We start from the raw sequence: 25,557 nt of genomic DNA, 5'->3' as shown, positions 1-25,557 counted from the left end.
TCTTAGAAGGCCTTAAAACATTTACCCTAGGAATAAGGAAGACTCCTATATTATAAATTGTGGGTTGACAGTATCTATTCCATAGAAGAACCACTCTATTCCATGGCTCTTGGTTCCTGTCTCTCAGACTGGCCCCCTGCCCAGGTCCTACAGGACTCTCTGCTGCTATCACCATGGAGGTTTATGCTGACCATTCTTTGGTGCTTTCCTGATGATAGCCACTGACAATAGTGGAGCATTGTATGAGACAGCTTTATGTTACTATAATGAGATGCCAGAGGAAATTAATTTATAAAGAGAAAAGGTGTACTTAGCTCAAAGTTTGGAGATTCAAATCCAAGATCAGGCAGCCCATTGGTTTGGCCTCTGGTGAGGGCAGCAGATTGACAATGTCAGAAGCACAAGTAGGAGTGCTCACATTTCCAGCCAGGAAGCAGAGAGAGAAAGAGAATGAGCCAAGCTCCCACAATCCCCTTTGAGGACACCCACCCCAAGTGACCTAAGGCCCTCCCACTATGCCCCGCCTCTTAAAGGTCCAGAGTACCTCTCCATTCCACCACCCTGGGGACCAAGCCTGTGTATGTGGACCTTTAGGGGACACTCATGAAAACCATAGCAAGCATTCTCTGTGAGTCATAATCTCATGATACAAATAAATAATAACTAGAATGTATGAGAACAAATCATATCAACCATTTTTCATTTTGGGGAGGGGGATGAGATTTCCTCTCACTGAACTGTGATTGAAACATTTCTGTGGTTAAAAAGGCAGGCACCTTACAGGAGTCGTGTCTCGCAGTCTTGTTTGTGCCTCATCCACTGCCCCTCAGTGATCTGTGAAGCTGTTTTATCTGACATAAGTCTGTTCCTTTGTTCCTTTCAAATTTCTTGTTCTTTTTCTTTCTTTTTAAAAAAAAAAAAAAAAAAAAAAAACTTCTTTTGTGAATTCTGAGAGAATATTTTAAACTGGGAAGAAACCTGAAAATATGTTTTATCCATTGAGTTTAAAAAAAAAAAAACACAACTCCACAGTAATAAACAGGGTTTAATGTGGTCAGTTTTATCACAGATCAGGCCTGCCCAAGGCAAGGGAGCCCAGCCAGTAATTTGGGAAGCCTTTGAAGCCACATGCACATGTATACATTAACCTCCGAGGCTAACCATAATTCTAATTAAGGTAAAATAATCTAAAGACAGGCTGATTAGACAACCTGAGGCTTGAACAAAGCATTCTGGGGTGGAGGGGATGAAGAGCCTCTGACCATTCCTATCCCCAGCAAACAGGGCTTTCTTTAATCATTCAGACTGCCTTTTTTTATGCTCAACTTTTTTTTCCCCCTTGCATGGTGTTCTTAGAGACCAAAAACAACAAAATTCCACAAGCTTTTGCTAATTAAAAAGAGAGGAACTGAAACTGTTATAGATTATGTCCGTTCAGCCCCACATTTAAAAACAAACAAACAAAAAAAAAAGTAGAACAACAGATCTCTTTGAAAGTATGTGATTTGCACCATATTCCAGTAAACTGATGCAGGCCGAGGACCATCCATTCATTTCTCTCTGTGTCCTGTGGGGCGCTTTGGGACCCACTGGTCCTCCCAGGGACGGAGCAGGAAGACTGGACTCTGGCCAGGGTTGCTTTTTATGATATGAGGCTTTGAGTTTCAGAGGAAGGGAGTGCAGTGTGAATCATGGAGGCAGCTGACTGAAAAGCCCTCTACTCGGTAACGAAAAGCAGACTTTTTCCATATTTCTTCCAAGCTTTTATTTCACATGTGAGCCTGAGATACAAAATATTCTGTAAAACTGTAAGGAAGCCGCGGTAGTCCTTGCAGTGTGGGGATTTCCCAGAGAGAATGCTCGAGTTCAGAATGTTCATTTCTTTGCCAAAAGGTTTATTATGCGGACTAAACGGCCCAACCAAACAGACAACACCATCTCCATTTTATTATACATGTTATTTACTGGGGTTTCCCTGAAGAAAGTTTAAGAATTCTTTCCCTGTGAGTCACTGACCAAGTGATTGTTTTCTTAAAATACAAACTTTCCTTCAGCTGGTCAATCTGGAACCCAGTCTCCTCCTCTTCTGTTCACTCGGAGGCAGCTTCGCCTTCATCTGTAAACGATCATGTCTATAGCTGAATCGAGCGGCTTGGCGGGAGCCAATTTCTTTCCGCTTAAAGCTGAAGTTTACGAAATCACCAGCATGGCCAGGCGAGATCCAGGAGACTCCATCCTGACCTGTGTGATCACATCTTCATTGCCTTGGCAAAGTGCGTCTCCCTGGTTTAATTTCTGCTGGAATTAATGGGGTGGGAAATTGCACCCTTTCTTTGCCAAGATTGCCCGTGGTCACCATGCCCAGGTTACGTTGCCCTTTTACCCTTGGGTAGAAGGGGCTGTCTCCTCCTCTCGTCCTCTGATTGAGCAAGAAGCTGAACTTTCTGATTAAATGCTGACACCTTAACAAACGTTTCAATGTGAATGTTGAAGGGTTTTTCTCTTTTTTTTTTTTTTTTCCCTCCTCCATGAGAAAGGCCCGGTCATTGCGGCCTCCATCCTGAAGGAAATGTAGTTGTGGAGGACATCTCTGAACCCCTCCCCACCCACCCACCTCCCCAGGGCTCTAAGGGGCCTGCTGCTGCCCGCGCAGTGCTCCAGCGTCCCTGCTAATGGCCTCCCTCCACGGCTTTGGAGTTGGAGCCCAACTGATGGCGCCAGGGCCTGAACCACAGGCAGATCTGAGGGCCCCTGACTTGCCAGAAGGAATCTGTACAGTTTGTTCCCTTTCCCTCAGTGTTTTATGATGAGACTCGGCTCAGAGAATGAGGGATGCCTTTAAATACTGATGGCTGAAGATTGGAGTGCTCAGAAAAATGGCCGTCAGGATCCCATACACCGTGCCCATCCGTGTGCCCTGGCGCCCACACAGGTGGGCACGGTGTGAACTTACCCCACGGCCGGTTCTCCTGAGGGTGGCAGAATTCTTTTCATGACATTCTCCTGAGTGCACTCATACCCAAAGCATTCAAGATATTTCCCGTGTGCGGCACTGTCTATTCTGTTGTCTGTTGGTAACTAATATGCAGGGTCTAGTATCCAAAAAAGATGTGCCCAGAATTTTGGCTAAATTCGACTTTTTAAAGTATAACTTAGAAAAGGAAACATCTTCTATTCCTAGGGGAAATAAGAGTTGTCTTTCTAGAGGATTCAGAGGCATCAGGCTGATATTCTGAGAGCTATCTTTCTGTTTCACACAAGAGCATTAAATAGAAAACTTGAGTCTCATCACATATTTTAAAATACTTATTTCTCAAGACGTATTTTCTCAGCTGTTTCTTGCTTTCTTACTTGAAGTTCCTTCAGAAAGGGGAATTATGCTAGAGAAAATGATGTTAGAAGGCAAAACATCTCTCAGACAGCTGTAGGTCATAAGTTAGCTAACCACTTTTCTCACTATTCATTTGGCTCTGAAGGCATTTGGGGTGGGGTGATAATAAGTCAAGCATTTCAAAGTCTATAGGACACTGAATTTCTATTAGCGCCTGATTTTCTTTATAGATGGGAGGTCAGAAAGCTGCATGATTTTGAAAAGCAGATCATGTGAAACACAAACACAAAAATAACACAGTTAATCATTCGAATAAACCTTCTTACTCAGATTTACCAAAATTTTATGTGTAATTGTGCTGCTTTGTTCACTGATTAACAATGCAGACATTGGGTTCACATCTTCTTTTGTGCCTAGCACAGTGTTTGATTCTGAACAAACAATCTAAAATAGTCTCTGTTCTCAAAAATACAGAGTCTCTATCACGTTGGCCAAAGGCAGCCCCCAAAACAGGTAGACTGCTCAGGACACTTCTAGTTCTAAGGAGACTAAGAGGACACAGTGACGCAAGCCTGATTAAAAAAAAAAAAAATCCAGTCTACTAAGGTAGACTGAGAAGAACATCATTTAACATCACCTTGTATGATACTTGGGACGATAGTTTGTTAGGAAATAGATATGAGAGGCACCTAATTGTGTTTTCCTTATGAGCAAAGTTGTGGATCAGAAAATGCTTTGGAGAAGAAAGGACTTCGAGATGGCTTTTGAAGGGTCTAAGAAACAGGAAGGAGCCTGAGGAGCAGGAAGGGGTCCGGGCAGAGGAACGGTCTGTGTAAAGGTTCAGAGACATGAGAGCTGTTGGGGAGTCTGAGGGTAGTTGGTGGCGGCTGTGTGAAGTGTGCATAAAGATGGCAGAGGAGGCTGAGAATCAGGGGAGGCAGAGGAAGAACAATCTTACCGGGTCTTGTATGCTGTAGGCAAAAGATTATATCCTAAGAGAATTCTGGAGCCACTGAACAAATTTGAACGTGTTTACATTTTAGTAAGAGTGTTACATTAAGAGTGAGCAAATATGTAAGGACCAAAAAGCTGCTGGGGACAGACGGACTCATATCTTCAACAGAATGACAGATAATACCATTATAGTTAAAATTCTGAATTAAATATAAAAATATTGTTTTTAAATATATTGCCAAAACGAATTTGTTTGAAAGATTCCACAGGGAACCAAAACTTAAGAGAAAGCAGGAGACCTGGTATGGGAGTAATTTCCAGTGTTGGCTTTCCTCCTGAGAAACTCACCCAAACTCTAAAATCCTGAGTCTTCATCATGGTGGCCAAAGGCAGCCCAAGAAACAGGTAGATATAGCTCAGGACACTTCCGGTTCTAAGGAGACTAAGAGGAGACTGTCACACAAGCCTGATACTAAAAAGCAAAACAAAACAAAAAACCACACCTGAGTCTAAAAATATGTTACAGTAGACTCCATGTCCAGAAGGTGGCTGTGAGAAGATTTCTGGTCCTGACATGGCACTACCTGGAAGGGGAACAGAGGCTGCTCTGTCTAAACTGAGAGCAAATCTGCCCTCCTTTGAGTTCAAGGTCTGGATATGAGAGGCAGAATTTAATCCTCCTGGACTAGCGGTATCCCCAGAAGGACTAGCAGAACAACCTAAGCCCTCCGTGGCCCCAGGCCATTCTCTCTCCCAGATAGAGTTCAGAGGAAGTGAGTATCTCACAAGAAACAAAGGAAGGAAGGACATCAGGAGACAAGTCACTACTGAGACCTGGAGAAGCAAAAGACTGTGAGACCAGACCTCTGAAGATGAGATATAGGAAATGTAAGGTACAGAAATAAAATTAAAATGTTTAATATGTACGTAAATAAAGGACCTTCAAAGAATGACCGAGAAAGATCAAGCAGATTGAAATGAAAATGACTCTTGAGAGGCTTTGATTCAATAGAGATGAATAAAGAATTTCCAGGTATATCTACAGGTATGTGAATGCACTGGCCATAAGAAAGCCCAGGCCAGAAGAAAAGCTAGAAAGTAATAGATTCAGATCATGGGTTGAGTTAGATGAGGGCCAACATCTGTAATCTGAGTTCTAAAAAAATATATTTATATGAGAAAGAATGAGGAAAGACCATGTTCAAAAAAGAACAGAATGTTTGTAAGAGGACTGCTCATAATAGTGAAAATCTGGCAACAGCCTTCCATCCAGGGAAGAGCAAAGGAACAAATCATTGCATATTTACATGTAGGAGTTTATGCAGCATCCTGACCAACTGCCAGTACCTACAGCAATGTGTATGAATTAGCAATAACTGAAAAAGAGTGCATATGATATTAAAATCAACTGTTTACATATTAGTGGAATAAATCAATAGTAGGAAAACAAGGGTTTGGTGGTTGCTCTCAATGTGGGTCACCTCGGGTGGGAGAACAAGGCAGTAAGTAGGGGGGATGCCGTAGGAGTAGACGCAAGTCATTTTTAAAAGGACAGGGGCTGGGGATGTAGCTCAAGGGTAGAGTACGTGCCCAAGGCCCTGGGTTTAGCCCCCAGCCCTGAGAAAACAAACAAACAAACAAAGGTCCAAACTTTCATTTTGGGGTAATGAATTCAAAGGTCTCTATTAAAATTATGATTAAAAAAAAACATAAGGAAAATTGATTCATACATTGACCAAAGATGAAAGTGTGCCATGAATCAAGGATTCTGATTAATCTAATTTTGCATGCTGGAAGTACACAAAAGAGGTAGGAGAGAGACAGACTGAGAATTTTCTAAAATTGTTGAAGTCTGTCAATTCTCAGAATCAGGAAAGGCAGTAAATCCTAAATCAGATTAAATAATAATAACAACAACAACAACACAAGATCTATCCGAGCATATCAGAGTGAAAACTACAGATCACCAGAGAAAAAGAGATCTTAAAAGAAGCCAGAAAAATAGATCATTGACAAAGGAGTAGAATCCGATAGACTGTTGATCAGTTAAACTGTGTAAGATAATTCAGTGGAGAGAGTCAGGACTTGGTTCCATCTTCTCATTCCTATGCCCATGTACTTTCTAACATCCCACCAGATTGATCCCACATCCACGTACAGAGTACTTTGTGCACTAAAATGAATGCAAACCAGAAAAATAACAGAAAGAGGGAGCCAGTAATTTGGAAAGCTGGAAGAAAATCAGCAGCAATCTGTTTAACATGAAAAATTCAGGAAAAAAAAAAACGTATTTAGGTATTAAGAGAAACGGGGGGACTAACGTTTAGTTAAGTCCTAAATATGTGCCAAACGTCACGCTGGTGCTTTTAAAATTTCAGTCAGTTCTTGCAACAAACATTTATGGGTAGAAGTTGTTATTTCCGTTTTGTGGAAGGAGAGATCAAGGCTGAGGGAGGTTAGATAATCAACCCCACTTTATAGAGCTGGTAAATGGTAAATTCGAGTTCTGAAGAGCAAGGGTCAGTACTGCCTGACCTGCAATCTTCCCAGCAACAGTGTCAGTAAACAGGTAATGTAACTGATGCTGCCTAAGCAGCCCCCAGATAGAACACTTTGTGGATAGCCTTCTCATACCAGCCCTCCCAGTGACGGGGTTCCCAGAGCCCAGACCAGGAATCATTCCATCCTTCACGTGTCTCCAGACCTCTTGCCCACTTGGATACCCTCCCAATTCCTCCATCCCCGGTAGGATCATCCATTTACAGGATATTGGCCACTGGCTAATATGCGAGGGGTTTGAATCCTGGCTTGTCCACTCACTGCCCCCATCACTGGTTTCCTCATACACAAACTGGGATAACTACACACCCTTCAAGGACCCCTGAAATGATTAAATGAGGTAAATCAATAAAGCTTGGAGTTGAGTCCCTGGCACTGAGAAGTTCTCTGTAAGTGACTGCTGCTGCCGTGACTAGACTCTTTACAGGTGTAGACAGCTTTTACAGTCAGGGGTGTTCATTGGTATCTCCTAGTTTGCCTAATTTTTTTTGGTCCCCTGGTTGTGGTTTGATGTGGTCTTGGACATAGTCGTCATTGATTTTAACTTGTTCTAAAAGGAAAATAGTGATATGTTCTGGCTTTCCTATCAGGCAATAGGAATATAGCTATTCATTACTAAATATTCTCATTTTATAGAATGAGATTTTTTTTTAATTCTCAAGCTTTCATCCCCTGAGTTCAGTTTGCTAGAATGGAATTAATGAAGACAAAAGTTTCCAAAATCAACATATTGATTGGGTCAGTTTGACCAAAGAGTATTTTTGCCCTCAGGATGTAGTAATTTGAGTTAAGCGGTTATGTAAAAAGTCATTTTAATGATACAATGATAGTCAAGAGGATTGGTATAATGCTGGGGGCTTGGCAACACAAAACACCAAATCCTCCTGATGGTGCACAACTCAACCTGAGGCCTGAAGTAGGGGGAGGAGCTGCAGAAGAAACCTCCCCATCCAGCACTCGCTCACACCCTGTGGTGCGTGTCCAATAATGCACGCAGAGGCTGGGTGGGTACCGACCTCAGAAAACAGAAGAGGCCGTTCTTGCTCCAGTTGTAGCAGTTGACAAACCTAGTAGGCAGGAATTTTTATGATATGCCACGTTTACCTTTCAGCTAATCTATTATTATTATTATTATTAACAAAGACAATCATGAATTGAAGCTGTCTGGGAAGCCTTCCTTCTTCCAGGTGGTTAGTGGACCCTGACCTGGAATTTCACTCCTCCAGGACTTTTTGGTTCAGTAATAACATTGTGAAGTCGCTCACATTAATATGCTGATGAACCCAGGGAGCCGTATTTCTTTCTTTCTGTTGCAAACCAACATTCTGTGCCACTTGATTATTTATGTAGCATTCAGGCTTTTAGAAGATTGCTTAACTAACATGTGATTGCTAGAAAGGGAGTAGTTGGCGTTGGAGAAAAAGTAACATGAAACAGCTCTCAGAGGAACTCAACAATGCAGTAAACTATCAGAGACTACAGTATTCGAGAGCAGATAAAGGGCTTCAGTTCTTACTCATGTTATACCTATTCCGTGAAAAGATTTTGCTCTCGTTTAGACGAGACACAATTCATAAAATTTTTTCATATCAGCAGGGGGACTGGGCCATCTGTATATACGTGGAGGCTGGCAGGGTTAACAGAACCCTGAGCGGTCCAGAAGGCAGGGACAAGGAATATCATTCTATCATTCCCAACTGAAACAACACCAGAAAATGTAGGCAGGCTAAATGGAATTACCCAGAGTGGAGCCTGTCTGAAATCGAAAGTCTCTCAGAGACAAAAGTACCATTCACCTCTTCCTCCTCCTTACGGCTGAAATTCATTTGCATCCACTGACATCCTTTAAATTATTACCCTCCTGGGAAAGTCTGCAACCCCACAGAAATGTTCAGTTGTTCCTCTCAGACCTGTGTTGTCTCCATCCCCCGACTCACATTTTAGCATCCCAGCAGAGGAAGCTCACTGCTAGGAAGATATCAGATGTTCACCACCTGGATTCCCTTGGTCTCAGGGACTTCCTAACAACAGTTTTTTTAAAATGTAGCTGCTTTATTCTTTGAAAGTCATCATTCCCAGTATCTGACTCTTCTCACCTGACCTTGTAGAATGATACATCTAGTCGAATTTCTTGTGTTCCAGAGAAAAAAACAAAATGGGAAATAGTAAGCTCCAAAACTTCAGCTACAGAGTAATGGATGGCTTTCTCCAAATATCTGTTAAAATTTTAATATAATGAAGGGTAGGATTTGTTAAAAGGAAAGTCGTTTGGCAGCAAAAATTTAGCACTTTCAAAGCTGCCACATGGTGTGCCGCCCAGGGCTCCCTCACGGATTGTTTTGCTGTGGCTGTTCCGACATCTGTCAGCATTTTCAGCATAAACCATCCGCTCAGAAAAATTCTTCAGGCTGAAACTCGATATGCCAGGTCTCAGCTTAGGAGTCTTTCTGTGTTTTCAGGAAAATCAATTCTGGTGTTTTCAAGTTACTGCTGTTGGGGGGAAAAAGTTCTAATATCCAGCTTCAAGACACTCTTTTACTTTATACGTGGGTAAAAAGAGAGTGGACTCCTGCCCCACCAAGAGAGATGGACAGGAAATATCTAAACAATCTGACGGTGCGGAAGTTTTCTTCACACTATAATTCTGAGACAGGATGTCTTTGTCAGAGCTATATGACCGCATTCCTAGGAGGATGGTCTCTGGAACTCTGCCCAGCTTTAATGCTGGAGGTCAGAATGTGTCCACCTCTTGGCAGTTGAGGATGAAGGGCTTAAGTGACAAATTCCAATCCTTCAGCTTCCCAGATCAGCGTAGGGCCAGAAGAGACTAATACAATAAACAGCAGTTTGCCAGAAGGCCTCATGATCCGCTGGTGGATTGTGGTTTTTGCACCGCCCGACATACATTACCCCAGTGTCTAAAATTTCTTCTCAGAGCGCAGCTGTGTGCGCGATACTGGACTTCACTCCACGGGTCGAGTCCGTGTCGTCCACTTAGAATGGGAATGCACTTTTGAACCTAAAGCTGTCACTGCAAATCTCATCGTGAGTGTAAGAATTCATGAAGCGTTCCAGTTTACCCTTTTTTCAGGGATGTGCCTGTGAAGATAGAGAGATCGTACCTCAAAATTGCCAGTGCATTCAAGATGGAAAAATCATTTCAGCGAATGAAGCCCTGGTATTTGACTACAGAGGATCCCCAAATTACCATGGTTTGACCTACAATATTTTCAACTTCACCGTGGTACAAAAGTGAAAATGCATTCAGTAGAAACCACACTTTGAATTTTGATCTTCTCCCGGGATAGAAATAGGCAGTATGATACTGTCCTGTGATCTGTGCCAGTGGCAGCGAGCTGCAGCTCCCAGGCAATCTTGGGATCAAAGAGGAGACAACCCACATTCCATAGCAAACTATGGTACCAAACTGTGACATTTTCTAGGTTAGGCATATTGGAAGCTTTTCTGACTTACAGTATTTATTAGCAGGTAACTCAATCATAAGCTGAGGACTATGAATTTGCAATGTGAGCTTTTTTTCTTTGCAGATGAGCATTACTGGAAATTGACAAGGGATGTGCAGGACTTCAGCACACGGTCCTCTGTCCCAGTTATCTACTTAGAACTTCTCTGAACTAAAGATTTCCTCAGTCACTTCAGCGTCACCCTCAGGAAAAGAGAAACTAAAGAACATAGACGGTTAAAGCTGAACTAAAATTGAGCTGCTGACTACCTTAGCATACTTGCTCATCTTTTAGCTAACATAATATTTTAAGCAATAAGGAGGTGTCTTTTGAGGCTGCTGGGGCTGTACCTGTGGTTGTAGAAATACCAAGGAACTCAGCTTCAGTAGTTACAGTGGTCAGGAAAAATTGCTTCCTTCATTTAGTGATTCTGGTGCACTCTCAGAAGACACAGCCAGAAACCATCAGTACCCGGCGCCCCTGGCTTCTAAGGTACCTGCTCCTGCCTGCCTCTTGAAGGCCCTTTTGTGCTGTCTACGCTCTAAACCTCGAGTGGCTCAGGAATTTTGGAGGACTTAAATGAAGGCAGACCGAATCGACTCAGAATTCCTTTCCAATAGATACAAGCAAACACCATAGTGAGTTGTTTGTTTCTCTTCCCTGGAAATGCTCCCTATGACCCCTCAGCTAAGTAGAAGAGGCCTCTTGAGTTTCTGTCCCTTTTGAATCCCCATCTCAATCTATTTTTGGGAAAAATGAAGACCAATTTTTGTAATAAACCAGTCATAATCAATTGGTCTTCATTTTCCTCAGAATTTCTAAGGCTCATGCCAGTCTTGTCTCACTAATAATGAAATTAAGGTTTGGGGACTAAAACTCTATGGCAAGTATTTAAAGAATTCAAGAAGCTAAGGGTTTTTCTTCTTCTGAGCTTTATTTAGTTTTTTATCCATCGGAAAAAAAAAAATGTCCAAATCTACACGGAGGAGCTGCTAGCTGCAGTGTATCCATATGGCGCCCTGATGTAATCACGGATTCTTGTATACCAACAAGACGTCTTCCAGATATAATGGCCCAGTCTTCCTGATTAACTTGTGTTCTTGATTACTGAACTTAGAATCTGGAAGCCTGAGTTTCAATTCTAGTTCTTCCACTAATTTGATCTTGGGAAAATTGTGCAATTTTTTTTACTCTGAGTTTCTAAAAAATGAAATATTAAGTCTAAACCTATGTCACAAAGTTGGTCTAAACCTCAAAACAAATCATATTAATAATATAATACAGAAACCGTATTCCTCCACATTTATGCAAAGTACATATTTATATGAACAGTGCACAGTATTATTATGGGCAACAAAGGAAATTAGAAGTCTACAATATATAAACCCCAAATAAAATTTGGCCACAAAATGGTGGTTAGGATGTAAATTGTTTTCCGTTTCAACTTCTGATTCCACTTATTCATGGTTTACAATGTGTTTTATAAGGATCAATAATCATTCTGAATTAACTTATAATGGTGCTAATGCCAAGTAGTTCTCAGTACATAAATGTGTTTGTGTTAAGAGAAATTTCTGCCTTCGTATATTTGAAGAAAAGAAGAGGCTAACACTAATCAAGAGTTCCCAAGTCATTGTTATTCTAGGCTTTCCCAAAGACACGTGGACTTTGGTTTCCGGCAGGTTTTTTTAGACTCTCTCTCTTGACTTCAAAATATCTAACAAAACTGAGGACAGTGTGACAAGTGCTCTTTCAAATCTCTGATCAAAGATGAGATAGCCCTGGGCCAGGAAATAAGAAGGAGCTGGAAAGCAGAAGGCTAAGCCGCGGCAGAGCTGGGGGGATTTGGCGCCACAGTATACCAGAGCTTTGGGTTTGCACAGTCGGATAGAGAAAAGGGATCAGCCAGAACAAGTTGGGAAATTGCAACCAACACCCTTCCCATAACCCAGGCCCCTCCCAGAGCTCCATCTTCAATGAAAGTGGCTTATCCAGGAAAATTCATTTGCCGACCAAGGGACCAAGGTTATGTGTCTCAGCCCTTGAGAATCCATTTTTATAGGTCTCCCTGCATGTAACTTGGATTTCAGCTTCACACCACTCCTATGGTCAAGCAGACCCAAAGCTGAGAAAGGAACTTCAAAGGGACAGGGTTGGACTCAGTCTGAGAGCCTGTAGAAACCTGAGTACTCCCTGCAAGAGCCCACCCTCAGGTCAGACCTGACAGGATCCACACAAATAAAGCCCAGCTTTATACAAGGCAACAGTTTAAAAAAATTGCAAAGAAACCATAACAAGCAAGTCAAGAGAATAACAAATAGTAGAAAATATTTTGAACTGTGCTTAAAAAATGTTTAAAACTATAAAAGAGCAAATCACAAATATGAGAAAAGAATGCTGTTTTAAAGACAAGTCATATGTTTTAAGTAACTAAATAGAACTTTTAGAAATGAAAAATGTAATTATTGAAATTAAAACTTTTAACAACTGAAGAAAAAATAAGTAAAATGGGTTATGTACAGGGGTGCACAGATGGAGGTTTCATATCCAGCTCTCCAAGAGGAAGAAAAAGCCCCATTTGTAGCATATGCCAATTTCCATGGCATAAATAAAACCCACTATGGTTGATTTTAAGTTGCCAGTTAATGTCAGTGAGCCTGGAATTGGGAAGAGATTGTTCCTGTGAGGTGGGTAAGTCATCTCCTGCACATGATTGCTTGTATTATTAAAAAAAAAAAAAGCCCAGGGGGCTGGGGATATAGCTCAGCTGGCAGAGTGCTTGCCTTGTAAGCACAAGGCCCTGGGTTCAATCCCCAGCAATACACACACACACACACACACACACACACACACACATTAAATTAAATTAAATTAAAAATTACACACACACACATTAAATTAAATTAAATTAAAAATTAAAAAAATAAACAGCCCAGAATGCAACGTGGAGAGACAGATGGAAATGCATATGAGACAGGAATGGGGGGATATGAAGGTCTAGTGTGTTTAATCATCTTTCTAGAATAGGAGAATGATGAAAATTTTTCTGGAATTGATGAAAGCCCTAAATTCTAAGGTCCAGGAGCACCAGAGCATGCAGATACACATTGTAATGACATTGCAGGACACCAAAGCCAGACACCCTTACAAGAATCCAGAGGGAAAAGATGCGGAATACCAGGGAGCAATTTTTCAGAGCAGGAGTGGAAACTAGAAATAATGGAATAATCCTCAAAGTGTAGAGAGGCACACTGCCAGTGTAGACCTGGCTGTCCAGCTCATCATGTTAAAGGGAGGGTCTCATGAAGACCTTTTCAGGAACCACAACAGACATCTTACCACCGAAGGTAAAAGGAAGGAAAGGAGAAGGTGCACTTTGGAAAAGAGGAAAGTGGTCCAGAAGGAGTCCAGGCCAAGCAACATTAAGATAGCAGCAACGCCGAACCGGTGACCATCGGCCGTAGGACAAGGCACTTAAATTTTCTCACAAACACTAAACAGCTTATCATTTATTAAATTTAATGACATCACCACTGAAAGGTTATAATCATCTTTTGTTTGATGACTCATAGGCAATCAGGAAAAACATTAAATTTTGCTTTGATATAAGATTTACTCATCCAGTTGCCTGTTGATAAGCACTAGAAATTTAAGTGGTTTCTTAATTTGAAAAATCCAGAGATACCTTGTTTTTTGTTTTCCTCCTCCTTCTTTCCCTTATTGATCTCAAACATTCAATTATGTGATTCCATTATGTAGCAGAGATTTCCAACTTAGGGTGAGCAGGGAAAGATGTACTTTTTAAAATTAATGATTATGAAAATGTTTCTCCCAAGCCATAAGCTGGTGACTTCTTACCACTGGAAAGTCTTGTACTCCCTGTGACTCACAGAAAAAGATAAGGTTATTTTATGCTACTCTCCAATAAAAGAAAACTAAGGGTCCTTGGAGGCTCTCCAAGAGTGGAACAGAGTCGTAGAAGATGAGCCTGGGATTTCTCATAGTGCCAGAAAGTAAGGAAGTGCTCGGAAAATTATGGGGAAACGTGGAAAGTTCCCAAGAAGCAACTGGAAGGAGTTGCTAGGATGATTTCAGCAACAAAATAATGATTATAATCCACAGAATAAAATGAGAAACCAAACCTATGCAAAGAAATAGGTGAACAAAATATCAAGTGAAAGGGAAGGCAGAGCCCCTCCTCACAAGATAGTTCCAGTCAATATATTTAGAAGAGGAAATGATTAAATCATCACTTGCAAAAACATCACAGTAATAATGATTTCTCTTAAGACTCATCAATGGATGTTAAGTGGATTTAAGTATAATGAGAAAAAATATTCATGCAACTTCCAAATATCATTCCAAATATCATTCACAAGATACTGATACAGGGAGGAAGAAATAGACTTTATAGGCACCATCTGCACCATGCGACCAACCCATTTACTAGTAATGGGACAGATCAACATCACGTTTCAGTATAATGCATTGAGAGTAACACATCATTTATATGTTTTTCTTGCAAAAACAACAACAACAACAGAAAAGCACCACTGGAAATTAGTAAAACGGAAACATCAATTAAACTCAATCGAGAGACACTGTATAAATCAACTGGTCTGCATTCTTCAATAGTGTTGGGGTAGTGACAGATGGAGAAAGTCAGAGGGGTCACTCCACCTCAAGGAGGCCAGAGAGGCAGAACAGCTGAGGGCAAGGTGCGGCCCAGGATGGGATCCAGAAGTCCACCTCCTGATCCCGACTGTGGCTCTGTGGTTCTGAAGGTGTCAACCCTGGGGAATGCGGGTGAAGGATATCCAGGAATTCTTTGTGTTAACTTTGCACACTTTTTATAAGGCTGGGGTTATTTCGAGATGAAATTTTCTTCTCTGCACACCAAGGATAGGGTTGTGATGTTTCCCTGAGGCCTCCGCGCCCTGCCTCACTCTGAAAGGCCCTTGACTGGCTACCTCCTTCCTCTCCAGTGCTAGGCAGAGACCTCCATGTGGGCCAAGGGGAGGCTTAGTGGGAAGGAAATGGCTGGGTCTGAAGCTCAGGGTTCCTGCTGTGCGCCCTCTCTGTGGTGGGGGCTATTAAAAGGCCATCTTTTTCTCCTCCCCCTCCTCTCCTCCCTCTGTCTTCGTAGCCCACATCCCAGACTGCCTTTCATCCGTTGGGAGGGTACACAGGGAGTAAGAAAAGAAAAACAGGAATGAATGGCTGTGTTCCTTGGCACATGAATGGCACTCTCCCTTTCGGGACTTCAGGAATAAAAAATGAGAGGCTTTAAATCTTGCTAACTGGGGAGGAGGGTGGGGAGGAGAAGGAAGAGTGAGTGTGTGTGAGAGAGTGTGTGTGTGTGTGTGTGTGTGTGTGTGTGTGTGAATGTAAACTGCCACTATATAAAGTACAATGCTGGCTTTCAAAAAACCTAAGTCAAAGGAGCCATTATTCCTGAATAAGGTGTGTTACGGGCCAGTGGGAAAGAGGAGGGCAGGGATTTTTGTTCAGCGCTGGTGAATTAGGAAATACCCTTTTTATAGCTGACTCTCAAAAAGATGAGCTGGTGTTGCCAAGACGTGTTTATCAAATGTCTCTGCTATCTCACAGGATGCGAGGTTTGGTTTGACTCTGTGAGTAGCCCTGTGTTTTTATTTTAGCCAAATGTCTGCAAGGCTCTCGGTCAGTTCCCTCCCCGACCAGAGAAGAACATCAGGACCAAACCTGCCCGAATGTGGTCAGGAAGCCTGTGGCTTTTAGCAGGAGTCTCTCTTGGTTTGATTCATTGCCTCTCACTAGTGAGCTCCAGAAGGCTTTTCTGAAGATAAAATAAGTTGAAGCAGCAAAAAGGGAATGCGGCCATCTCTAATTCCTTCTACTTAAAAAAATACAAATTTCCATGCTCATATCCCCCTGTTCCCATCCCCTTCTCAGGCTCTGTGGAAATGGTGAAAGGACAAGCCCCAGATGGAGCCGGGGGTGTGAGCTCAGACCACATGACCCCCTCCCTGGCGCTACTCCCCGAGCCTAGCCGGCCCTCTTCTACCAGCAGGCCCACTCCCGGCATCACTGGGCCGGGCACGGGGTGCTGCACCAGGTGGCCCTCCGGTGGCTCCAGGGCCTGGGGCATCGCTGGAGTTATGTGAAGGTGGGTGGGTGCCCGGACCCCTCACCCACATGCACTGCATTGGCATGGAGCTGTGTGCTTCCCGCTCTAGGTGACGGGAGCTGCTGGCTGTGGATGTTGGTTTTGGCTGGTGGCCGTGGGGAACAGCCAGCCGCTGTGTGAGCAGTCTGTCTGGATGCTGGGGGTGGGGGGGCCCACTGCCTGGCTCACGTTCTCTTGCTGCTCCTTAGGTTGCCACCAGCCATTACTACTATGAGTTTCAGGTTCTTCAAGCTCCATTTTCTGTATGGTAAGATAGTAACGTGTAGAGACTCATCACCCCGTGAATCGTCAGGGTGCTTTCGGTCTTCCTTTCTATAATTTGGAATTGGTGTCGAAACTGATGTAGGACTTTTGAAGGTGCTGTTTAAACTAGAATTTGGGGCCGGGGTTAATAACCGAACCATTTTTGTGCTGTTTTGAAAACTCCTGGTGTGTCTGCCTTTTAATTTTTTTTTTTTTTTTTTTTTTGCTCATCATACAGTCTATTCAGATTTTTTTCTAAAGAAACATTAAGTAGCTTTTGGCAGAAGGTCAAAACCAGCATTGCAGGGAAGGTATTTAAAAGTCCTTTAAGTGTGGGCTATTTGTATAAGCAATAACTGCACGTTTCTTATGACTGGGGAGAACTATTTTCACAGTCTTTCATGGAAATGTTTCTAGACAATTTCTGTGGCTCTTTTCCCTGAGCTCATTTATTTGCTTTTGCTTCAGAACAGAGCATTTTAATGAGCAGTTTTATGAGCCTAACCTGCGTTCTGCAAGCTCCACATGACTGGATTCCTGTTGCATGTAACCTTTGCCCTATTTTCCATTAAAACACAAGACTTTCCTATAATCAACTTTATACTATGACTGTGGAGGAAAAAATGCAGCAGACACTTTAGTCCCACAACTCAGCCCACTAAAATTAATACGTTTTTAAGCTGTTTGTTGTTTCCTTATAGTTTTCAGAATTGCACGCATTAACATTTTGATCACAAAGCCGTTTCTTTTGTAAGACGCTCGGGTCATTGGTTCATTCCTTCACCTTGTCCAGCCATATCCTGCTGAGTAACTCACTCAGCCATATTTATATTCCCCTGGAGCATGGACAAAGGCAGGATGAACCCCAAATCATTTTGGAAATATGACCTCTCAAAAAAAATAAAATAAAATGCACGCCTGTTTGTCTACACTCAGTGTGTATATAGTTGTCAGGGTCAGAAAGTCTTTCTTATGCCAAAGCTTTATCACCACCTGATGCATTCAGACTCCTTTTCTTCATATGTTAATTTGGGGGTAAAACAACTCTTTTCCATCTTATAAGTAGATTCCTAGATATTTTCGTATGGAGTAAATTTGTTGAATCAAACAAAAATTCCAAATGTGTTTTAATTTTTCTCCTGGGCTCCGCTGTCGGTGTTTCGTCAGTTTTCTTGATATCGGCTCAACATTCAAGCTCTCCCTTTCATTCCAGCAGAGCCCCAAACAGGATGCAGGGCCCCTGGAAGGGTCCAGCGGAGGAACAACAGAGCCATTGTGTGCAAGGCCCAGCTCCCTCCAGGTCAGGCATTCCAGCCCTGAGTCTGCCTTTTAAAACTATGCTGTGGGCTGAAGGTAGTTTGCGGTCCTCATGACACCTGGCTCTTTTTCTGCCCTCCTCACTTCAGCCAATCTGTCCTCATCTCCCAATCCTGTTTACTTTTTCTTCCTAGGACAAGGAGGGCACTCTTTAAAACAGACTGAAGTAAGTTTAGGGCAAATGAAAGGAAATCTACTTCACACAGCAGGTTATAAACTTGTGGAACTCATTAGTCCTGAAAGGTGGTGCTGGCAGGAGATATAAATGAATTCAGAAACCTTTGAGCCAAATTTATGAATGAGAACCATAAATGGCTACTAAGAAAACCAGGGCTATGCCTAACTTTTAAAATTGAAGTCAGAGGACTGCTCCACGCCCGTGCACGGTCCCCTCTCCGGGTCAGTTGAGCTGACTGACCTTGGGTCTGGCTCTCAGTGGGATTTTCCAAGCATTCTGCATCCCTCTTTTGAGGGTCTCAGAAAGACCCTCAAAGCCTGCCCTGGAATGGACAACGTTCTTTTTAAAATAAGAAAGTTTTTAACTTTTCCTTTCCTGTCCACCCATGCCCACCATGGTACCAATTTTGACTATCAGTGAAAGGTGACGTCTGTCCAGTGGAAATTAGCTGAGATCATATTTGGGACTTAACATAGATGCCTTCTTTTATGTGAAGTCAGACCCTTCTTTTTTTCCTGGGATTTTTCAGGTCTGAGACGATAAATAGCATTTTTGTTTCTTTGCCCTCTCTCTTGCAGAACCTGCAAGCACTTCCCCAGTCTGCTCTGCTCAACCTCCTGACTGCAGGGTTTCTTCAGCTGTAGCACTTAACACACCGCAGGTGCTCCAGGCCCTACCCCAGACCAGTTAAATCAGTCTCTGCAGACAGGGGGCCCCAGTGTCTTATAATTTAAAATCTCCCCAGGGGACGGCAGGCTGCACAGGTCTCCCCTGGACCTAAGCTCCCTGCCCCGCATCTCAGCATTGTCTGCGGCCTCTCTCTGCAATGCCCACCTGGCCCCATGCTGAAAGTGTATTAGTGACTCTGGTGGAGCTCCCTGTACCAGCCAGTCTTCTTTCCCTGTCCCTCCTACTGCGAGCACCCAGTAAAAGAAAACTTACTGGGAAAACTGGCGCTCTGTAGATGGACGACACCTGCCACTCCCAGGGCATGGGCTGGTCCTACTCACCTCCTAGCTGACTGCCCAGCACCTGCTGCAGTGTGATCCCCACTGAAAGGAAAGTGACCACAACACTCGGAGTGACCAAAAGATCTTTATTGCAGCAGTGCAACAAAGAGAAAAGAAGGAAGGAAAGAGAGAGAGAGAGAGAGAGAGAGAGAGAAGAGAAGAGATGAACAGGGAGAGAGCAAGAGCAAGAGAGAGACAGAGAGCGCGCGCAAGAAAGATAAAGAGAGCAAGAGAGAGAGAGCAAGAGAGAGAGAGCAAGAGAGAAAGAGCAAGAGAGAGAGGGGCCTGGCAGGAGGGAGTTTTTATAGCCCAAATCTAATGGGGCCTCTGGGTCTGCATGCTGCCTTGTTGGCCCAAGTGGGGTTGAGTGCTCAGCCTTGAGCGGGACTTGACACAAACAGGTGATAAAGGACCAGATAGAGGGGGGTTTGAGTGTGTGGGCTATCTTGCAGCCAACATCTGTTCAGCCTGCCCTGCAGACAACACAGTTCAGCCTGCTCTGCACCCAACACCTACCACGTCAGTCCCCTCCTTTTCCTCCCAGCAAGCTCTTCACCTCGTGGGGGAGTATTGAAGCAGGCTGAAGAAATGGCCTGGTACCCCACCTTCACTCCAGTGGCTCATTCCTACCCCCGCCTCAGGGCACCCTTCCTGGAGGTCTCGGTGAAGAAAAAGAACGCTTCATTATTAACCACAATCTGTGCTGCTGCGATCTGAATGTGTCTCCCAAAAGCTCGCATATTGGAAACTTCCTCCCCGATTCCTAAGCTAGTGGTATTTGAGGGTGGAGCTTTGGGGGGCACTTAGGTTTAGATAAATTCATGAGGGTGGAGCCCCCATGATGGTCCTCATGGCTCCATAAGAAGAGGAAGAGAGAACGGGGCTAGCATACTCGCTCTGTCTTCTCCTGTGCGGACCTCTGTCGCGTGGTGACGCACCAAAAGGCCCCACCAGACGCCAGCACCATGCTCTTGAACTTCCCAGCCTCCAGAACCTTGAAGTAAGCGAACCTCTTTCTTTATAAATGACCCCCTCCATGGTATTCAGTTACAGCAACAGGAAATTAAGACAAATACCATCGATGTGTAATGCATTAGAATTCCGTAGGAAAGACCTATTAGAAAGACATTAGGGCTGGGGATGTGGCTCAAGCGGTAGCGCGCTCACCTGGCATGCGTGCGGCCCGGGTTCGATCCTCAGCACCACATACAAAGATGTTGTGTCTGCCAAGAACTAAAAAAAATAATAATAATAATATTAAAAAATTCTCTCTCTCCTCTAAAAAAAAAAAAGATTGCAAAGCTTTAAAAAAAAAGAAAAAAAAAGAAAGACATTAGCATGGAAATTTTTTTAATTCCTAAGGATAGAAAAAAATTAATAAGCTTTGAGTACATAGGAAGGAGAGATCAATTCCGATTTATCAGACTAGAGAAGGTTATCACAGAGATGGTGATATTTTAGTCAGGGCTTGAATAATGGAAAAATTTTAGCAGTTACTAGGTCAAAGGTCATTTGTATTCAAAGGGGCAACAGGTTGTGATGTGTATAGTTTGATCTGGGGACAGTGAATGGCCTGGTGTGGCTGGATGCGGAATGGAAGGATACTCTTGCTGAGGTTCTTCCTAACCAGTACACTGAACCTCATCTGTCTTTTACTGGAATGTTCTGCCTTCTGTCTACTGGCTCCTTTTCTACCTCAGGTATGCAAATCTTCCCTGCCCTAACGTCGGGACAGGCCCCATGCCATTTCCCTTATTTCTCTCAGAGTATGATTTACAAAGTCTTCTACTTCCCCTTCCACATTCTCCACCTGACCCCACTCATGATGGTCATGACGTTCCCCCCTGCCCCTCTCTCTGATCCCCCACTCGGTCCCACAGAAGGCTCTTCTAAGGATTCCCACATAATAATAAACCACTGGCCCGTCCTCATTGCACTTGGCGCCTGGCACCCTCTGGCCTTGACCTGCTCACGGCTCTTCTTCCTGCCTGGTCTCCTTCCCAGCACGCCCCCCCATTCCTTAACTGCGGCTCCCAACACCACTTTCCTCCCCTGTGTTTTTCATTCTTCACTCTGGAAACACTCTCTGAGCCCAGGCACTCAGCAAGGGCTTCGCTGAACCCAAAGTGACCTGGGCCCTCTGTACATGCAGTGGTTTTAGGTGGATTTTCTATGGTCATCGATCCCACTTCTGCCTCTCTGTGAAAGATTTCTAACTACGCTTTGTGCCGTAACCTTTGGACCCACAGTCTGTGATTCTAGATGTCCTAAGTATCTACTCAAAGTTTGCTAAAAACACACACACACACACATTTTTTTTTCATGAAAATTGATTTCCCTGCCTCCGTTTATTTGCCTGAATTAATGAAATCTCCAGCTGGTCTCCTTAATTCCAGCCTGACCCTCCTTAAACAAATCCAGCCTAAAAACAGCTGCCACACTAACTGCCTAAGTTGTCACTTGAGCACATCCTTTCTAGTGACTTTGCCAGCCCCCACGTGCCATCTCATCCCTTTAGCCTGACTCGTGCTGTCCACAGTTCAACACTCATTGCACACTCTCCCACCTCCCCCTGCTCCACATGCTGGCCACCATGCCCTCCCAACGTTTCCCCAGCCACACCAGCCCATTCCCCCTGCCTGGAGCCTTTGGGGTGTGTCTGCATGCCCCGGGACAGCCAGGTCAGGCTCACCCCCTTCTCCACAGAGCCTTGCCAGTCACAGAACCCTCTGCCAGGCTCTCGGCTCCTGGAACACCAGCCACACTTAACGGGCTTCCCACACCACTTAGAAGTCCCCACACATGATAACCGGGACACATTGCTCCTGCTTGTTGACCAGCTCCTCCCACAATAGATGGTCACCTTCTCAGGAGCACAAACCATGCTGCAGTCCTCCCTTCAATCTCCAGGGAACCTGGAACCTTTCTCGTCATGGGTTAGATGTTTAATATATCACAGGGGCTAACTGTGATCGTCATCTACTATTTGCTAAACTGATGTAGACCAAGATGGACCCTGCGACAGAACATTATGTTCATGCTCTCTGTAAGGGGATCGTTCTCTGCTGGACAACGTTGTATCTGGTCTGTCAATTTTGATATAAATTCTTTTCCTAACTCAAGAGGAGGCAGTTAAAGGGTAATCCTTGAGCCTCCAGATAAAACTCCAACTTATAGAAGATCCAGAGGGTAGCAGAGTCCACTAGAGGGCAGCCAGGGGAGACTGGAGCAGGGAAGTGGGCGTGATCTACAGGACAAATGATTTTGTTTTTTAATAAAAAAATTATCAGAGAGAGAGATCAGGGAGAAGTCTGCAGGTTAAAATAGACCTAAGATATCTAGAATCACAGCACATGAACTTATCTGGACTCCATTGTAAACATAAACTCAAAAATACTTTTTTTTCAAAGCCAATTGGGCAAAGAAAGTGAGGACGCTGAACATGCGATAAAGTTAAAAATTACTACCAGCACTTGTAGATGCATAAACGACACCTATTGACAGTAGTTTTGTGGTTGTTTTCTAAGGGCTTTTATCTTCTAAGAATTCATACTTAAATAATGTAATGTGACACTGGATATCTGGGGTTTACCTCACAAGAGTGGAGAAGGATCGATGGCCCGAGGCTGACCCTTCGGTGGATTTTAAAAGCAGAGTCATGAGCACCTAGAGGCTAATTTATACTGTTCTCTCTCCTCTACTTTACATATATTTTAAAAGATTTTATAGGTAGTCATTGATGTTAAGCAATTCTTGTTAAATACTCTTGGCATGACAGTCATGTTATGGTTATGATTTTTGAAAAGGAGCCTTTTAAGAAATACCAACTGATATACCAAAGCATAGAATGATAAAAGTGTAGTCACTGAGGTCATTACATTTAAAAGATTTAGCAAATTGAAAAACAGAATGTTTAAATTATCATTGAAAATTTTCCATATCCCTAGGAATACACCCATGGACTCCCGGTTGAGAAACAGAACTTTAGTGGGTGATGTAGAGGCTGCCCTGTGTTTCTCCTGTTCTTAAAGGTTATCCAGAGAGGTGAGGCTGTGAGTTGTGCATCCTGTAGAAGGGAGCATGAAAAAGAGTGGAAAGTTCTGCCCCTGGCTGTGAATGGTCATTCGCTTCAAATGCAGGCTTGTCACAAGAGTAGTGGCTTTAAGAACTTTTTTAAAAATTTTTTTTAGTTGTCAATGGACTTTATTTATTTATATGCAGTGCTGAGAATCAAACCCAAAGCCTCGCACATGCTAGGCAAGCGTTCTGCCACTGAGCCAAACCCCAGCCCCTTTAAGAACGTTTTGGTTACACTCAGTTAACATCAGCCATCAGTGGACAGGCGTAAAACAAGCTACCACAGGAAAAGCAAAACAGAAACCAAAGAAACAAACAAAGAAAACCTGGCAGGCTTTTCCTGATATCCCATCAGCTTGATTAGGAAGTTCATTCTTAGCTGTCTGACAGACTTTTTAACAGAACATCGATGTGTAGCAACTTCATCTGACTTGGGAGACAAGAGTTTCCTTGATGAAGACATTGATGACCAACAGAACGTGCAGTGAACTGAGGTCGGAACCCCAGGGAGGGTGCACAAAACCCGCAGTGAGAAGGTCACTCGTGATGGCTGAGAACTGAGTGTGATACCAATGCCATCCCCCTTTCAAGTGGATTTCTGTAAGGCGTGTTGTTCCCTCTCCTCCTCCTCAAGCTATAAATGCCCCTGGGACTTTATGTTCTCACAATATTTTAATAGAAGTTACAATTAACTGCATGACTGGTTAATTTAATGGCAGCTTTTTATATTCTCTTGGAGTCTCTTTTGACACTGCATCCAACAGGATATTAAACTTTCCACACTTACCTAAAGAACATTGGATTTATCAGGTAGCTGTGTTGAGAATAACAACCTAATGTGACTATTTTTATTGGAATAATACATCAATATGGCTTGGCGATAGATTTGAATTTAAGAATAAGATTGTTAATAAGTAATCAATTAATTCATTTCTCCTAGAGTTGCTTTTTCTTTATCGGTATCTTATACAGTTTTGTTTTTTAACGATCATGTGTTTCTTTAGAACGTTAAAAATAATCTTCCTGTGGTGTGCACCTAGAGTGTCCCTTGGTAGCCTCTAGCTGTGAATGGTTACTGAGCACTTGAAATGTGGCTCCAACGGCCACGTGCTATGAGTACTATATACACACTGGGTTTTAAATCTCAGTATTAAAACAAAGATGTAAAATATCTCATCAACAATTTTATATGGATTCATTGATGGCCTATTGCATTAGTTTAAGAGGATCGTCAGAACAAATTACCACAAGGCCAAGTAGCTTAAGCAAAATAAATGCATTTTTTCACAATTCCGGAAGCTAGACGTCTGGGATGTGGTGGCAGCTGGGTGCTTTCTTCTGAGGCCTCCCTGCATGGTTCCTGGATGGCCCTGTCCTCCACCATCACCTGCTCTCACCTGTGTATGCCTGTGTTCAAGTTTGCCCGTCGTATTGGGTTAGGGGACACCTGAAGACCTCATTTTAACTTAATGACCCCGCTAAAATCCCCGCTCCAAATACAGCGCAGGTGGCAGTGCTGGGCGTGAGGTGTCACTGTATGAATTTGGGAGAGTCACAGCTCGGCCCATTAACATCTCATAATGGGAGCATTTGTAGTACATTTAAGTCGTTATGAAAATGAATTTCTCCTCTTTTGCTTTTTTAATGGGCTGCTAGAATCGTGGCTGGCATTATCTTCCATGAGAGAGTGCTAGACTTGGAATTCTGAAATACTGTGTCATCACTTGTTGAAAAGTAAGAAAAAGTTCTCAATTTCCCTTTTAGTACTCAGTTTTATTGAGGCCTCGCTAATGAGAAAAAGCATAAAGTATATGCCCAAGGAAAATTAGATCAGCCTCCAGTTTGGACCTCCATTCCCCCGTATTTAATTTCTTCTTTCTAAAAAGGTGAGGAGAACAATGGCTACTATTTATGGGCTGATTACTGTTTGCCAGGTCATCCACTCACCTACCCTTTGACGGGTAATTATGGCAGCAGGTAGCCTTCCTCAACAGAAAACTGAAGGACACAGGGCTTAACTGAACTGCTCAGCATTCCTGTTAGTGTGTGGCAGAATCCATGTCTCCCTTCCCACCACAGGCTCCATTCCCTTCCCTATATTTCTGAGTCCAGAGTCTGCTACGAGGATCCCCAAGACACTGGATGTGAGGGCTCTTAAACCTCAACTCTTGTTTGTTGAGTTGGCCTGTGTTCCTAGAAATATTACAAATAAAGCTATTATTTTTCCCTTTTGACCAGCAAATCTGTGTTCCTTG

At 43.2% G+C, this 25,557-nt stretch overlaps 1 protein-coding gene across 5 annotated transcripts in view; it reads left to right on the top strand.

Moving 5' to 3' along the window:
* The window catches only part of DNM3 (dynamin 3), a 432,335-nt gene that overhangs the window by 357,391 nt on the left and 49,387 nt on the right, over positions 1 to 25,557 (top strand). The window lies entirely within an intron of this gene.

This window comes from Spermophilus citellus (assembly GCF_964194105.1).
Source record: "Spermophilus citellus genome assembly, chromosome: 6".
NCBI lineage: Eukaryota > Metazoa > Chordata > Mammalia > Rodentia > Sciuridae > Spermophilus > Spermophilus citellus.
Note: the sequence above shows the minus strand (reverse complement) of the source record. Positions and strands in the feature narration are given on the sequence as shown.